Source organism: Coptis chinensis, chromosome 3 (assembly GCF_015680905.1).
Source record: "Coptis chinensis isolate HL-2020 chromosome 3, ASM1568090v1, whole genome shotgun sequence".
Taxonomy (NCBI): Eukaryota; Viridiplantae; Streptophyta; class Magnoliopsida; order Ranunculales; family Ranunculaceae; genus Coptis; species Coptis chinensis.
In genome coordinates this window covers 83,201,175-83,219,205 of record NC_141458.1, presented here as the reverse complement: position 1 = coordinate 83,219,205, position 18,031 = coordinate 83,201,175, and positions in this window count along the sequence as shown.

Below are 18,031 nucleotides of genomic sequence, written 5' to 3'. Positions count from 1 at the left end.
TCAAAATGGATTGAGGCATTGGCATGTCGTGCTAACGATCATAAAACGGTCGTTTTGTTCGTAAAAGAAAATATTTTCTCTCGATTTGGTGTTCCAAAAGCTATAATTAGTGACAGGGGAAAACATTTCTGCAATAAATTTTTTGAATCATTAGTAAAGAAATATGGAGTCACGCACAAAGTGGCAACTCCGTACCATCCTCAAACCAGTGGTCAAGTAGAAGTCTCTAATCGAGAAATCAAATCCATTTTGGAAAAAACTATCAATCCATCTAGAAAAGACTGGTCTCTACGATTATCTGATGCCTTGTCGGCATACATAACAGCTTTTAAGACACCTATAGGGATGTCTCCGTATCGCCTCATTTTTGGAAAACCTTGTCATCTGCCGGTTGAACTTGAGCACCGTGCTCTATGGGCCATCAAAAGCCTCAATTATAACACTAACGTGGCAGGAGAAAAGAGAAAATTGCAGTTAAATGAGCTTGAGGAAATTCGGGGTGATGCTTATGATCTCTCGAAATCCTATAAAGCCAACATGAAAAGAGTGCATGACAAGCACATATTGAGAAAAGAATTCAAAGTCGGTCAAAAAGTTTTGATGTACAACTCAAGATTACACATTTTACCAGGAAAATTAAAAACTCGATGGTCTGGTCCTTTCACTGTCTCTGCTGTCACCCCTTACAGGGCTATCTCTGTGAAAAACGTAAATGATGGTAGCGAATTTCAAGTAAATGGCCAGTGCCTTAAACATTATCATGAGTTGCGCTCTCCAAATGTCGAAGAGACTCTACTCAATGATCCAGTCTACACAGACTAATAGATTCGCTGGTGTACTTCTTTCCATGTATTTAAACAGGAAAAGTATACCATTAGGGTAGTCGGGCCCTCTTCTATTTTCTTTTCTAAAAATCCCTAGAGTGTGTGGTTGCAAGCGCCGGAACTTTAGTCCACAAAAACTCTATTTCAGAACTGAGTATAAATGTCTTCTGATAATCGAGCAAACGTGCCTCCTGGAAAACAATGGGTACCAAAAATTTCAAATCCTTATTTTTCTTCCCTTTTCTATTCTCTTCCTCGCGAACTCCAACTCATCATTTGGTGTAAATCTCACCCATTTCGAATTGGTAATGGTCGTAGTACTTATGCTCGAAAGTGACGGGCGAAAAGGATGGGGTGGTGTATGAACTGTCAAACTCCTTTCTGTCCAGGTCTTGATCTTCTATCCGAGATGAGCCGGTATAAGGTATATTATTGTCTGACACCAGCTCAGCAAGATAAACTTCATCGTCGTCCCGTTGCTCCCACAGGTTGGGATTCGTCTTGAGGATCTGACGTTAAAAGACTCACAATCGTCTTGAGGATATGACGTTAAAAGACTCACAATCGTCTTGAGGATATGACGTTAAAAGACTCACAATCGTCTTGAGGATCTGACGTTAAAATATTCACATTCGTCTTGAGGATCTGACGTTAAAAGACTCACATTCGTCTTGAGGATCTGACGTAAAAAGACTCAACATGTATATACTCGTTTTTTTTTAGCACCCAGAATGGTGCCCAAAGAGAGTCGTGATATGCACCATCGGACATTTCCTAGTTCGTACGGGCAATGGATTCCACCAGGCCAACCCCGATCAGTTTTCTATGTGACTGTTTCGGGGCGGTTTGAGGCTATTCTATATGTACTAAGGGTAATATTATTATTAGACCATTGCACATTAGTCAAGGATGGTACCGTCCCTGAACCCTAGGCCCCAAAACATAAAGGATAAGCCACAGCCCGGTTGGATTGGGTGGGTTCGCAGGCCGACATGAAAGTTGCCCGAAAGTTAAGTCTGTTGTGATGTGTTGTTTTGGATTTCGGTGTTGTTGACACATTCTTCTCGACTTGTACATTTGTATATAAAAGTGTAAATAAATAAAACCAAAGATTGTTAAAAATATATATATATATATATATATATATATATATATATATATATATATATATATATATATATATATATATATATATATATATATATATATATTGAATGTGATTTTTTCATATTCTAGTGGATGGCATTTTTAATGCCGATCGTTTTGATATCTCATCCGTTCAATTTGGAGTTGAAACGAATCGAATTTCCACGTTTGAAATTTCGGAACATTTGGGGACATAAGGGGAATTTCTGTAATTCATTTGGGCTTGGGCCAAAATTTTGACCCGACCCAAAAATAAAAAATCCGGGTACAAAGCCCACGCGCGAGGCACCCACGTGTCAACCCCTCTCATTTCTTCTCCCACAAAAATCGGATCTTGGTCCCCCCACAATTCACTCGCGCACGTGGCCTACCACCAGTGAATTTAACCCGCGCACGCGGGCCAAACTCAACCAAACTCAACCCCCTTCCTCCAGCACCATCTCCACCACCTCCTCTTGCTATTTACACCCTCAAAATATCCTCTACAGTGCACTATGGCAGCACGAAGGCGAATTACAGTTGAGAGGAATTTCGCAAATCTCTACAATTCCGAGATGTTTCACCCATTTTTCGATGAAGAAATTGCTAGTAGAGAGTGGGAATATCTATTGCACCGAATTCCAGCTCATTATTCCGAAGAATTGGTGTTGAAATTTTACAACAATGGAGGTATCCGGGGTGATGAATTTTGGATTACGGCGGATGGGTTGGAACGTGAACTCACGCTGGAGTTGATTTCAAATACCGCGCAGATTCCGATAAACTTTGATAGCCCGACCCTGTTATTGTCAGAGTACCCGACCACGAGGGATTTGATGTTTCACACGCTTCTCGAGGGGGAGTACAACACCGCTTGAATCGTGTACCGGTACCAAAGATTCGGGACGTAACCAATTAGCCGCCACTCAATGGTCGGGCGATAACGCCATTGGAACTTCAAAGACGCCCGACGTGAACAAGACTTTCTTACACCTGCTGTGGATCCTACAGAGAGGAAGAACACTTTCTCAGATGGTCCATTTCGGGCCATATTCTTAACGACCGTCAAACAGTCACTCCTCTTGTTGTACTTGTTACTCGGCCTTATGCTTAACTTAGGGTTCCAAATCCGCTACTCCTTTCATTGAAAACAAGGTCTTTCGAGAATTTTGGAATTTTTGAGACTTGTGTTTTAGACCACCGGGACCCAAAGAGCTAGAGATGACATTGAGCATGATAACGCACCTCCTCCTCCTCCTTCACCACCGATCGTTTTAATGAAGATACCATGTGCTAATCAATACTCCTATGGACGCCTTGAGGCACATGAATACTAGTATGCGTAGGATGTTTCTTCGCCAGGAAGAGATGCTTACTTCCCAGAATGACTTCCAGCAAGAAATGAGAAATCGCCAAGGTCGTTTCCTGAGAATGATGATGGCAACTCAGCAGCAATTCCAAGATCAGTTGCTACAGTCTATAGGCCACATTCCAGACTAATTAGCTCAGCCTGAAGTTCGTCGTGGCAGAAGACGTAGAAACCCGGGTTCATCTTCTGCTAACCCGGAGGATTCCCAGTAGCTGTTTATTTCCCTTGGTTTAGAAATGACTATGTCATTTATTTCCCTTATGCATTGCATTTAGTGCTAAATTATTATATATCGGTTGATTTCTCATAATTTTGTATCTCCAGACGGTTTGAATGAGAAATTATTTATGTTATGCGAATATAGTATTTTCAAAAATATGAGTTTGCTCCTTGATTCATTGGGCCTACTCTCAAAGCCCAACGGTCAGAACCCAACGGACTGATCCAAACGGTCAGAACCCAACGGACTGATCCAAACGGTCAGATGCCCAACGGTCAGAAATCAAGTTATAAATACAACTCTCCTTTCCACTTTCACTCATTCCCTTCTCTCACTCTTCACAAATTTTCAATTCCTTGAACATAATGAATCAAATAGACCGATGGGAAAAGGAGCAACGCGAATGGGCTATCACATTAATCGTGATAACAGTGTTTATCATTATTCTCTTGTCACTCATGCATAACATGATCCAGAACATCTAGATCTATGTAACCGTTTTTCTTTTTTCTGATTTTCATTTTGTATATTAGTATGGTGTGTTAAATAATTCTCACACATTTGTACGGGTTACGTATTAAATGGAGAAGTTCCGTATTAAATATTTGTGTATATTAGTTGTCTTTTCCTCTCTAAAAAAAAATAATAATAATAATAATAATAAAAATAATAATAATAAAAATAATAATAATAATAAAAAATAATAATAATAAAAAATAAAAATATATAAATAATAATAATAATAACAAAAATAATAATAATTAAATAAATAAACAAACCATAACAAAGAAAGGCCATCCAAAACTCACCAAAATAATTAATGGATACACATGGTGTTCAGATAAAATCGCAAGACGCTTACAAGGTATAGATAACACTTGTCACACATGCATTCTCGATTATTCTATCCATATTCTATTACTCGAAGTTATGATCATCATTTCTGAAATTACGTGTAAGTCTAACTACCCTGTGAAACTTTCCTCCGTATTTTCTAACATTAAACCATCTCATTAATTGTATTTGGATATCTGACATGACAAAGACTTAATGTGGATCCCCTATGATGCTGTTCATAATCACATGGATCATTAACTACACTTGGACTCCAGATTGGTATAGACTCATAGATTGGCTATAAATCTCTTCTTTTTCAGCCATTCTTATTCAAACAATTTTCACTATCCTTCCCTCAGTAATGGCTCAACCAAGAAAAATAACGACAGAGAAAGACTACCTGAAAACTTTCGAAGAGGGCCGATTTTCTCCTTATTTTGACACCGAAATCATACGTCGCGGATGGACACCCCTTCTATATCATTCAGCAGCTGGTTATTCCCGAGAATTGGTTTTGATGTTCTACCAATTTAGCGGATATGAAGATGGAAAATTCTACTTCAATGCCTATGGACAACGATTGGAATTGAATAAGGAAATGATCTCCGACATACTTCAAATCCCAATAAAAACCCAGGAGTCCCTTGTTCAAGAGTCATCATTCGATTCTGCAAAAACTTTACTGCGAGCTACCGTATCTCATGGCGACGTCGAAAATACACATCACATGGTTCTTCAACGCTCTTTGAAACATAATCAACGTGTTGTGCTCCACTGGTTGGGACATAATGTGGTAGTTAATCACACCAAACTGAAGTCACAAAGCCTCAACTTCACCTACTTTGGATTTTGCAAACTCAAAGAGATGACTTTTGTCCGATCCAACACCTCTGGAACGTAATCACCAAGAAAACAAGAAGGTCAGCACCTCTACCCACTTTGGTAACGCAGATTATGATGCATTGGGGTTATCCAATAATTTCTCCAGAGACACCCTTTCAAAGAGCATATATAAAGGTACTTCAAACAGACTACTCCATTGGTTTTTGGACCCCTGATACTCTGATAGATGAGCAGAACACCCCAAGCTCAAATTCTGACCATTTATTTGATGAAAATGCCATCTGAATATTATTAATCCCATGGAAGGCATTAAACTTCTTCATCAGGGTTTGAGGGAACTACACACTCGTTCAGAATATCATCATCACAACTCTTCAGGATTTCCAAGATCGTCAAGCAACGCATGATGTTGAACAGGAGGAGATCTTGGAAAATCATTCTCAATCCTTGCAAAATCACGCTCTCCTAATGGAAAATCAAACTGTACTCTCTACCAGCTAAGGGGACATTCAGATGCAGCTCGGCCAACAAATAGTAGACCTAAACAGTTTGGTGCAAAATATGCATCTTCAAGATCAATATAATAATCCATGATATTACTAAGTCAATAAGTATATAATCATCTATGTTATTACATTTTTCCGTCTTACTATGTATTTTGTCTTATCTTTTTGTCTTCTTTTGTATACAATGCTTAGTAGGATTGTCATCATTTCCGTTGTGACTAATATCAATTTTAACATGTGCTGGGGAGGGTCTATTTTATTTACATACTCATTTTTCCATACAGTTGCCGGTATCGTTACACATTTCTTTACTTCACTCACCATGACATCTTCATCAAACATTGCATCTTCATCATCTATGGTACCTCCCAAACTCATTCCTGAGCAATCATTTCAGTCTATGATGGATTCCAATGCCTATGGCCATCTCTTCCATGATTACATCACAAACATTGGGTGGTCTCCCCTAATTCTTCAACCTGACCAAACTTATTCTCCGAGTTTGGCTGCATACTTTTATGCTAATATGGAAGACACACCAGCATTCAACCATGCGCATGGTTTCTACTTAGACGGTTCACAATCCGAAGTTGGTGACACACCTCATATCTTTTTCGAACAACAACTTGCCCTAACTTTGGACCTTCCATACCTTAACCGCTGCATCTTGACAAGACATCTATCATAATTCTTACCCGTTCCTTTCATTGGCAAGCGTTTAGCGACTCTTATGGTGATGGTCTTGAGATCAAACGAGAAGGAGATGGCCATGTGCCATGGCTAACATCACCATTCCATTAGCAAGCATGACCATGAACATGGGGACTGCAATGTTATTTGTACTCCTAAACATTATGGGAGATTGGCATTTTTCTACCGCCAATGAGGTCGCTTGAGTTGTATTGATTGCACTAGCTCGGGGTCATGCATTATTTAACATTTTTAGGTTGTGTTATCTCCAACCTGAAATGAGCTCGACTTTTTCGGGATCAAGATATACTTTTTACCCACCGCTTGCGAATCATGAAGACACATTTCCACGGTTTGCAGCCACTTTTCATGATCGGGTCAAGGTAGATTCCATGTGCCCAAACAAAACGTAATCATTCGCTCATTGAGGTTTCGTCAATGGAAGCTGGCCCATTCGATACCGAGGCATGTTCGATGTTACCCAAAAGGACTAAAAAGATGAAGACCAATTTGAGGGAATCCGGAGACAAAGAATGGGTAGAAATTTGGCAGACTATTATCTATTGGCGCGATGCTAAGGAAATGCATTTACTTAAAGAGGACGCCAGACCTTCACGTCCTGCTGGATGGTAAACTTGAGTTTGCCATTGTACATATATCTAGCTAAACCTTATGTTTGGTGTGCTATTGTTTTTCATGTTTCGTATGCTATGGTTCATTATTTCGTGTGCTATGTATCGTGTGTTATGTTTAGTGTGCTATTGAACATTTTCTTGTTCTTTCTGAATAATATATTATGATCTCCAACCTCTCTGTTCCAGCAATCTAGCCCTAATTTTGCTCACGGTTCTCAGGTACTTTCTCTCTTTAATTATTGATCCTTCGAGGACTAAGCATCATTCTGTTTGGGGGTGCTTTAAACCTGTAGCAAAAATTAGGCATTTTGTAGCCTATATATAGTTTTTATTTTCGTATTAATAATTGTACTTAGTGACAAAGTCTTGTTTCCTTTTCAATGATGAAAATTGTCTAGAAATCTCACATTAGTATCCGAATTAGGATTTGTTTTAAGAAACTTTAAATAATACGCATGCAATAGTTTATACATCTTTTCATGAATATTCATGTACTGAGTATCATCGATTGTACATGGCAGTAAGTTTCTGGAACCAACGGTTAGTTACTTAAACTATAAATCCTGTGAGAATCTAACCAAAAACCTTGACATGAGTGATTTGTGTGTGATGACACAGAGGAGTAGTTTTTCCGATTAGAAAAATCACGGCGTCTACTTACTTGATCACCACCCAACCCTAAAGAGAATTTAGGCCTTCTTTGGATCGACATAGCTAAAAATTCTTACCTGTTACAAATTTTACCGCTAGTCACTCCATTGAACCGTTCATCAAACCTTTCACTTTCACCAAAAATTCCTTACCCATTTATTAAACCAAATAAAAGAACCTACCTAAGTGATGAGTATGAGAAATAGGATGAAATGTGGAAAAAATAAAGAGAAAGACTTGTCCCAAATAAAAGTCAGTTACTTGCTCCAGGAAAGAAAAATAGAATCATGTTTTTAAGCCATCTAAAAAAAAAAAGATATAATAATAAATCCATTAGAGGCTTAAGAACAAGGTTATAAAGCTCAGTTAGAAGAAGGAAATAAAACAAGGATTTCTCTAGTGTAAATATATGAAGTCCCTATTCTCTCATACTCGTAAATTTTGATTATCTATTTCCATTTTCTTGTACACTATCCACCTAAGCCCCACAATACCTAATAAAGACTTCTAGCTCAATTAGGAGTAGGGTGGTGTGATAATAAGTAGTAGACGTGATTGATCGACATCGGCTCCTCTGACTGTCATTGAGATGTGAGGAAACGCGTGTGCCCACTACACACTCGGAGTTAACAAAACCCGAGTGGTAAAATTTTGAGTGGAATTGTGTTTCGACACATACACTGAGGAGAACCCATTTAGGCAGCTCTCCAAAGGATCCGAAACAACCCTCGCTAGTATATTTCAATGAAAAGTTCACTGCATGAATAATCATATGTAGATGTTTTAATTATTGAATACATATTAACTTGAGTTTCAAAGAAATCAATCCTTGTTCCCCTGCTAAGGAGATGTATGGATATCTTAAATTAATTTAGGAAACGAAGTTTACATCGAAGTCGTTGTAGTATAAATGAAGTTTGTGAGTATCTTTTTGGAAAACTCTCACGAGGCTATAACTCGTCCACTAGGGAATTCCTAGTGGTTTAAGGCCTTGTTGAGTATGGTCAATGCAACCGCACTCTGCTAAACGAGAATTAGTTTAGGACTACACATTTTTGGCCACTTATCTATTTTAGTGTCTCTTCTTTGGCGAGGACAAGCAAAGTCTCGTTTTGGGGTAGTGTGATAAGCACCCAAAAGTGTATTATGAAACCCTATTGAGACATATAAATTTGGTTAATTATGTGTTTAATAATCATGAAATAAATATGTTTTCATCTTCAAGGTGTATTTTGCGAAGAAACATGGAAATATTGGTTAAACTCCGCGATAAAAAGCACGAGGAACGACGTATATATGAATTCTTTCAAATCCGCACAGAAGCATCAAACTTCCAAAGCTCGTACCTCTCGAACCAGGACTCTGAATGCGACAAGAGAGCTGCTCAGACAATCAGGGCGATGAATTCTACGCATAGGCGGGAAGTTGTAAAACTGCCCAAAATACATAACCGCCACTGGACTGCATATGGACCCACTATGCGGGGCCACAAGATTGGATAAGTCATCAATCATGGAGCATGTCAAGACAAAAATAACAAATTATTGGTGCAAAGTTGACACCTTGCATGTAATAAATTAGATTAGGTGTTAATAGTGAAAAAAATGCAAGGTGTCACTTTGTTTTAATGTGGTGGATAAAAATGAATTGATGCGGTTTGATGATTCACGTGGGAGGAAATGAGATTTCTCTCAAATGGAGAAGAAATTAGACAAGGGTGGGGGACACTCCATTTACTCCCTTGACTTATTTTTCTTACATGGCATTATTTTAGTTCCTTAGTGAAAAAAATCATAAGTTAGTTTTTAGTTTTTAGAAAGCTTGTAATAGTTTTAATGGAGGAAACACTTGTTTTCTTCTAGAAAATAAATAGAAGTGAGTTTGATTGTTTAGCTTTCTCTCTCTCTCTCTCTCTCTTTTGTGTTTTTTTTAGTTTATAAATCCTTGTCCCAAGGATCATGAGCTAACTTCCCTTTTGGGGAGTTAATCCAACTCATGTGAGGGTAATTCAATTTTTGTTGGTTTGGTAGGTTGTTAGGAAGAACAACTAGCTCTACACCCTATCCCAAAATGATAGTTGGTGTAGTGTCTAGTTAGGAATCAAAGCAATGAGCTTAGAGATAAGTCATTGCTTAATTCCACTTGCTAGCATGTGTGAGCTCTTAAGTGAGCCATACATGCTAGGGATCAAATCTTTTCTTCCATTAGGGGCTTGTCTATGAGTCTAGGAAGGATCAAATAACCTTTTTCAAATCAACATCTAATGATAGTTTCACATGAGGAGGATTAACTCTCCACCTTTTCTTTCAAATCTCTATTTTGGTATTAAGTGCATGTTTTCAAACTTTAATGTCTTTCTTAATGTTTGTGTAGGAAGGAAATCCTAGCTTTAATATTATAACCTTACTCCTTAGTTCCCTTAATTGTAACATCCAATTTGTAGTTGTTCTAAACTTTAGGTTAGTTCGAATCCTTATTCAAACTCTACGAAATGAAGATCGTGAGTAAGGAACCTTGAGTGCTTTTGCATCAATTTAGAGAGTTCAAACCTCTAAGTAGTGTTAAAGAAGCATATATCAACATATAACGCATTGATCAATGACTTTTGTAAGGAGGGTGTAAGTAGCCTCCATTCACAAACATATTACTACAGCACACGTGTCCACACGTACACCAGGTCGTATCTTCACAGCTCGTACATCACTAGGTCGTACCACACCACCAGGACGTAACAACGACCCAACTCAGGTCGTCCCAAATATCAGATACAGCCATACATGGAAACAAATGATCTACTACGATCCTGAAGCTCAGTCAACGCACCAATCAAGGAGATATTTACTTTGTAACATCAGAAGTAATGACGAATCATCAAGATAGCACAAAATATGATCTACACTTGACAATGGCCTGGAGCAAATAAGGAAAGTCAGCTCAAACATCTATAAGTAGAGAGAGATGAACTACGTAAGACTTGATTCAAGTTTACCCAAGGAACTTGATACGTAGGCAACTCTTATCCCAAGCAAGAGTTCACCCATTCCCTATCAACCTCAACATCAGGTCATAGATACAAATCTACACCTCTACATTGGCGTCGTCTGCCGGTTAGTTTCCTTGAGAAAAACACCCACACTATTTTCTTAAGCCTACGAAACTGGTTAGAAAACCACAATGGAAGCACAACTACAAGCTCTAGTAGATTAAGTCAAGTTTCTCCATGAATCATTTACCACACTCCAGCAAGAGAACCAAGCTATGCGCAAGCAAACCACTACCAACACCAACAACGTGACTCCAGACGCCATCGACAACAATGCGGTCACAGCTCTCACTACAACCACTAATCAACGCCTCGATGACCTCACCCAACAACTGGAGAAATCAGGCAAAAAAGCCAACGCAACCCAAATCGTTCAGAAGATGCTCCAGTCATACAAGGCGTCACCATTCACTACTGACGTCAGGGACAAGCAGCCTCCCACTGACTTTATCCAACCAAAGTTCATGTTGTACGACGATAACTCGTGTCCAGGCCAGCACATAGCTCGCTTCAGCCAAATCTTGGCGCTTTACAGTGTTACAGAATTTGACTACCTCAGGTGCAAACTCTTTCCAACCAACTTGAAGGACAGAGCATTGGACTGGTTCTACACGCTAACTTCTGATTCAATCCACAACTTTGACAAGCTGGCCGAGACGTTTCCAGCAGAATTTGTCCAGAACAGGAAGAAACAAGCTGACCTAGACTCCTTGTTCTAGCTGAAGCAAGCACACGGGGAGACTATTCACGCTTTCCTAGGACGTTTCAAAAAGGAACTCCTATCAATGGGCCAGGCCTCAAGGACAGTTTTGCCACCTTTCTATTCACCAACGCTTTCCTAGATGACTCTAACCTAGCAGGGTCTCTCATATGCAACAAGCTAGAATGCCTAGATGACCTGTACCACAGAGTTGACAAGTACATAAAGTACGAAGAATGGATGGCCCAGCACAAAGGCAAAGAAGTCCTTGCAGTCAGCGACAAATGGGGACCTAAAGAAAGCAACCAATACTCAGGCAACAACAAGGACACCAACTCCCACAAGCCATCATACACCAAAAGAGAATTCTCCAACTTCTCCAAGACGCCAAGCCATATCCTGAAGAAGATATATACAACACCTTATTTCAAAACAAACATTAACAAGGTGATCGCAATATCAGGACGTCCATATTGCCACTTCCACAAACTCCACCACCATAACACCGATGAATATAGGAACCTCAAGCACTACCTCCAAGACTTACTCGAAGAGGGAAAACTGAAAGAGTTCCTGCCAGAAAACAACCTCAGGCATAAACTGAATGCCAACCGCAATAGAAGTAGGAGTCATAGTTATGAACGACCTGCTCTCAAAAGGAGCAGATGCATAATAGCCTGACAATCTAAATCTCCAGGTCGGTCGAGGCACAACAAAAGACAGTACTCCTCCAACCATGATGAGGAAAAAGTAATCCACATGATTATAAACACCTCCAGCAACGAGACCTCTAGTCGTGAAAAACGCAGGCGCGTAGGAGCACTGCAAGAAATCTACCACCTATCCCACAAAGCTGAGGTGATCACTCCTGCCAGCGCTCAATCTACGACCTTGATATCATTCACCGAGGAAGATCTTGACAAGGTGTGCTTACCTCATAATGATGCTCTGGTAATGCACATCAAAATCAATGAATGGACAGTCAAGCGGGTCCTAATCAATCCAGGCAGCTCTTGTGACATCCTCTTCTACCAAACATATAAGGATATGCACCTACCAAACTCGGTGATGATAGAGTCAAATGCACCACTCTACGGGTTCAATGGAGACTGCACATATGTCATTGGAGACGTCATCCTACTAGTCTCCATTGGAGAAAAAGATGACATGGTCAAGACCTCAAAACACTTCAGTGTGATTGATGTCAAGTCGTTATACACTGCCATCTTGGGACGCAGGTTTTTTTTTTTTTGCTAAGTGAACATTAAGATTTATATTAAAAGAATAAGAAGGTTACATAGATTAGGGAAAGGGGAAAAAGTACGAAAAGGAAGAAAAAAAATACAAACAGAGGATTTTAAAAAAAAAAATTGGTGATGTAACAACCCTACTAGGTAGGCCTCTTACCTTACACCAATTTGTACAAGTCCTAGTCAAATCTAAAATAGATATTTGTGCATGCTTCCCACTTAGAAATCCATGGTGGATTGTGATAAGAGCCTAAAACTGTAGTTTAACAATAATTCTTTTAGACCAATTATGTGAGTAATAAATAAGAGTTAATGTTGATTATGTACTTTTATGTATTTCAGACATTGGAGTCAATTATGTGCAAAAATGTGTCACTTTGACGAGATAAATGAGCAAGGGTTGGTTGCTAAGAAGTTCTGTGATTAAAGGCCAAGATTCAAGGAGAAAAACCATTTAAAAAGCCCGATCAAAGCTGAAAAGTCAAAGTCAACGCGGGCAGAAACAACGCACAAAAGTCAGCAGAACTTCTGAAGGCCATATCTTTGGACTCAAACCTCGGAATTGGGCCTACCTTATGTCAAAACGACTAGCTCGGAAAGAGATTTCCAATGGTCCAAGCCTTGACCCAATCAGAGGAGCAAAAGTGGACGAAAAGTCTGCTAAAGTCAAATCCAATTGAAAAGGGCTCTGTAGACTGAAGAAATTGGGCTTTGGGCTCGATTTTCCGGCCCAAAATATGGCTCCTCATCCCATGCACGAAAATGTGGATCTTGTCTCCTCCATTTCAAGACATAAGACTTAACTCTTAAGATCAATTAGGTTAGGTAGCAAGTAGCCATTAGAGCATTTTTGGAGATCTAGTTTTTTACATAAAATTAATTAGTTTTCTATTACCTTGTTTTAATTTAGATTATTGAATGATTGTTAATTCTTTATTAGATTAATAAAAATAGTTAGTTCTTCATAATTTCAGTTTTTGTTATTTAAAATTACTTGGATCTAATTTCGATTCTTAGTTGTTAATCATTTCTTAGTTGTTAAGTTAGATTTGAATTATTGATTAGATCAAATTAGTAAAATTACAATTCTTATATGATGTCTTGTTTAAATTCAATTGGAAATGATAGTTTGATGAATCAAGGCTAAACTTCCATTAGAGGGGTTTGATGAAGCCTTGATGAAAATTTGATGGTGTAGTGTAGAACTAGTTGTAAGAGTCTATTCCACTCTAGAAGGTTGTTGATTCGCCATGAGAATGGTTTGGACTTCCTCACATGCTAGTCATTATTTGATAGAGATTTCCATGATTGATTGGGGATTAGAACAACCAATTCTTATCGTAAGAACGTAAGAATTGGATTACAACAATTTATACTAGTTTATTAAGTTGGATTCAAGGTGGAATCAAATTCCCCTAATTTTTTATCTAGATTCAACCTTAGCATTTCGTAGTTGAGTTATTCATATCTTGTTATTTGAATTCACATCGTAGTATAATTCCCTTCGTAAAACTCTCATTGACTTTGGTAGGACCGATAATCTTAGAAAACTCTAATACTAAAAGACTAGGAGTGGAACGAATCTTTTACTCCAACTTTATTTCGATAGATTCGAGAGTAGAATAATCTTTGATAAATATCACATGTAAAAATAGTTTTAATTTTACTTGCATTTGAATTTCATCATTTATTCATGAGTAAACTATTCTTTTTACTGGTTTATCGCTTATTTATGAGTAGAACTATTCATTTTACAGGTATCAAATGGCGCCGCTGCCATCTTAGTTCCCTTTAGTATTGTTAGTCTTCCAAAGTCTCATAACCCACTCACCCTTGTTTGATTCTAACTGTGGTTGTCCGTTTCAAAGATGAAATTTTCCTCGAGAATTTACGGGCCACCACGCTTCTAGGGCTGAGCTAAATTGGGCGCCACCGCGCCCAAAAACTGAAACTCCGGTTTGACCCGAGCTTTAATTCCACGCCTCTAGGCAGGCTAAATTGGAAGCACACGCCACACGCACGCCAAAAACGCTGGAACTCTAGTTTGACCTGAGCGCGACCCGCGCCCTAGGCAGGCTATATTGGAGCATCACACGCGCCCAAATGCCTGGAACTCTAATTTGACTTGAGCGTGCCTCGCGCCCTCCAAAGGTACAAACTTAGCGCGCCACGCGCCCAAACGCCTGGAACTCCAGTTTGACCTGAGCACGACCCGCGCCCTACCTAAGCCTATTATGACCGCGGCCCGCACCCTCTGCTGAAACTACCCGATTTCCACAGGTTTGTTTCAAACTTCCATTACTTCAAGTTATTCAGTGTTTCTAACTCGTTATACACACTGAGCACGCGTATACAAGATGCTATTCATAAGCGAAGCAAGGAGGCATTCAGGTACTTCTTTCTTCCACACCTCGCAACTCCTGTTAGAGGTTCATACTAGCATATCAGGATTGTTTGGAGTGTTGTCGTGTTTAGTTAAATTTGGTCTTAGCCTTGCATGAGATTAATGTCAGGCCGAAGAAAAACGCCTAATGTAATCAACCGGCAATGTCAACAAACACGCCTTTCTAGTATACCACTCACTACACTTCTAGCTAATATATCACACACCACACCTAAAATAAGGGCTAAAGAAAGAGAGTCTCCTCTCTCTGACTTTTACAAAGCCTTGAACGATAGCCCAAAATCTTGCATCGTTCTATCAGACCCAGTGGGGGATTTCCGAATTCCCCCAAATATATTTAATTTGTTACCCGTTTTTCATGGGTTAGACCATGAAAAACCTTATCAGCACATGCGTAGGATTGACCAAGTCCTTACTACATTCCACCATCCTAAGGTTAGTGCTGAACAAATTAAGCTAGGGGTATTTCCCTTCACTTTAGCCGATAAGGCGGCATCTTGGTTAACTGCCCAAGCGCCTAATTCTGTGGACTCATGGGCCAAACTTGTTCAACTATTTATGGAACATTTTTACCCACCACTGAAAACCGATGAAATGCTTTCCAAGATTCATTTCTTTCGACAGAATCCTCATGAATCATTTTCAGAGGCTTGGAATCATTTCACTGATCTTCTTATAGAGTGTCCACACCATAACCTCGCGAAAGACACATTAGTTCATGCCTTTTTCAAATGACTGTTACACCACTACAAAGCGGTGCTTGACATAATAAACGGGGTAGTTTCCTTAGTAAAGGAGCCTCAGAGGCTTATAAATTTCTAGAAGATCAAACAAAGCATAATAATAATTGGGGGTTAGTGACGATATCTCCTGTTCCGCTAGTTCTTCTTCAACAGTTAAGGCCGTCGGGATGTTTGAGATGAAACCCGATCCTGAGCTTAAAAACTTAATCGAATCTCTCACTAAAAAGGTAGAGGCTATTGTTGTTCAACAAAAGCCTATCCCTGTCATGAATGTCAACTCTATTCCCTGTAATTTCTGTTTGAGTCATGGGCAACCCGACTCCTATTGTCCTCTAGTCTATGAACATCCATCCGCACAGCCAGACAATGTTTATTCCATTAATAGCAAATCTAATGCACCTTGCAGACAAAACCCCAATTTCGGTTGGCGAAATAATCAACAAATTACACCTCCAGGGTATAATAATCAAAATGTTAGGCCAGCACCCAATTACAACCAAGCTCCCCAGAGACAAGGACAAGGACAAGGTAATTATAATAATTATAACAATAATAATTATAATGCTAATAGAGGTATCGTTCCGGTTAATAATAACTATCACAACCCACCTGTTAATAATCAATGTGAGATAGTTCCAGTCACACCACCTGTGACCACTACAACTACACAACCGGATTGTCTTGACGCCTTCGTACAGGTTAGCCAACAACTTTTCAAGCCATGGCTCAATCTAACCAACAACTTTTCCAATCCATGTCTCAATCTAACCAACAGATTTTACAATCCATTAATCATTTAACCCAACAGTTAGCCCAACCAAAAGATGTGTTTCCAGGTAAAGCGTTACTTGATCCTAAAACACCAAACATAGCCTTTGAGGTAATCGCTAATACTAGTAATGAAAATAGAAACGTAGGTGAGTTAAATGCTATCACCACTCTCCGTTCTGGCAGAATAGTTGATAACGCCGTAAGTATGCCTGTGGTTACCCCACCAGTGGTCTCTACACCTGATATTCTACTAGATACCGAACTGGAAATTGAAGATTTTACTCCTGTAGAGGTACCAGTTAAACAACAACCTAAGAAACAAAAAGCCAAGGTTAAACATCCTGTTAACCCTTATGCTAAATATAAAGAGAAACCACCGTTCCCCAGAGATTAGCAATGTTTTTGGTCACCTAATTTCTCTAACTTCATTAAGAAATCAAATCCAGTTTAAATACTTTAGCTTACAGCACAAATGGTGATTTCTTCTTCATTCATCAAGCAAGCTTTTCGAACAAGCTGCTCCGTCTCATCAATTTGCAGGTTTGGTTCTCTCTTTTTTACTTAATTTTGTTTGGATTGATGTCTGTTTCAGAGTAATCTAGATCAATTGGAAGTTAATGTTGAAGAAAAAAAAAAAAAAAACTAGTAAAACCCTAAGAAGTGTTCAATTGAACTCATTTTGTTACTTTTCTTAATGATATTTTTGAAATTAAGGGAAAAATGTTGATTGTTTCAGATATTTTGGGAAATTAATATTAACGATTCTAAAGAAACAATATCTAGACACTCATAAGTTTAAAGCAGTTATTTGGTTATATGAGATTTTCTGAATATTAGTCCTCCATCTGGTTTTCGATCCCTTGGTTTGAAAATTATTCCACCATGTATTGTTTAAGCTGTGAAGGGTTTGGAAGTTCGTATTGTTTTGAAGAGCTCAAAACATGTGAGGAAAAGGATTAATTGGAAAATAATATCGTTAAACTGAGTATATCATTTTTCTTACTAATAGTCCGTATTGTTTGTATTCTTCAATGAACTAAGTATATCATTATTTTTTTCATCCGGTTTTGTTTAGATATAGGCTAATTGTTACTTAGTGTGTTACTCCGGTGGACTTCAAGAACACAATTTAACCGGAGACTCTCTCGCCTGATATGTGCCAGAAAAGAGGGTTGTGGTGTTTGTAAAATTTCCCCCTCTTCTCACTTTTATTTCCAAGGATCCTGATACTACTATGTTGTTTCTTCCTTCTATTTGATAGCTTAGTTAAGTATTTTTGCTGTGCATGATTACATGGATTGTGTAGCAGATATTTTGGATTATATGCAGAAATGACACAAACACGTCTGTCGTTATCCTCTGTCAGTACTTAGTGTTGGACGCATTCACTGGTGATAATAGAAATCCTACAATTTTTGAC